General features: G+C 40.8%; 1 non-coding gene across 1 annotated transcript; it reads left to right on the top strand.

Annotated features, from left to right (window-relative positions):
• The first annotated feature begins 224 nt into the window (after nucleotides 1-224).
• On the top strand, nucleotides 225-298 carry Trnam-cau (transfer RNA methionine (anticodon CAU)). Its single transcript has one exon. It is a non-coding gene; the product is annotated as a tRNA-Met (tRNA).
• Nucleotides 299-694: the final 396 nt, after the last annotated feature.

The following is a 694-nucleotide window of genomic DNA, read 5'->3' as shown; positions in this document are numbered from 1 at the left end:
TGGACTATCCATTTTTTCAGTAATTTTTCTTGCAAAATTATGGAGAATTATCCTGTTCCCCTTCCTACCTCATCCAAAAAATCCTATCCAACGATTTCCTTTGACGTCACAAGAAATGTGGAACGCTATATAAACTTCCCGTCTTGTTGATAAAAATGATTGCCGAATGAAGGACGGCGGTGCTCCATATAGGCAAGAAAAAGTGAATAGAAGAAATGGCTAGGAGCCGGATAGCTCAGTTGGGAGAGCACCCGATGCATAATCGGAAGGTCCCGGGTTCAAATCCCGGTCTGGACTATCCATTTTTTCAGTAATTTTTCTTGCAAAATTATGGAGAATTATCCTGTTCCCCTTCCTACCTCATCCAAAAAATCCTATCCAACGATTTCCTTTGACGTCACAAGAAATGTGGAACGCTATATAAACTTCCCGTCTTGTTGACACGAGTTCAATGCTCGAAGTTTGCGTGGGAACAACTTGTCTTCGAGAAAAAGTCGATTATACATATGCGTTTTTACGACATCGTGGGAATCATTTTCTTTTTGCTGCACCTAGACAAAATCTGGCATCGTATTCGGTTTCAGCACGTCGAATAACCAAGGAAACTGATGCAACATCGTTTTCTTCGCGACCACAGCTCAAGAAAAACTCAATCATAGAAATTGATATTCGTGTCCGATATGATGGCGTATAA

The sequence above is a fragment of the Diachasmimorpha longicaudata genome, chromosome 1 (assembly GCF_034640455.1).
Source record: "Diachasmimorpha longicaudata isolate KC_UGA_2023 chromosome 1, iyDiaLong2, whole genome shotgun sequence".
NCBI classification, from domain to species: Eukaryota; Metazoa; Arthropoda; class Insecta; order Hymenoptera; family Braconidae; genus Diachasmimorpha; species Diachasmimorpha longicaudata.
Note: the sequence above shows the minus strand (reverse complement) of the source record. Positions and strands in the feature narration are given on the sequence as shown.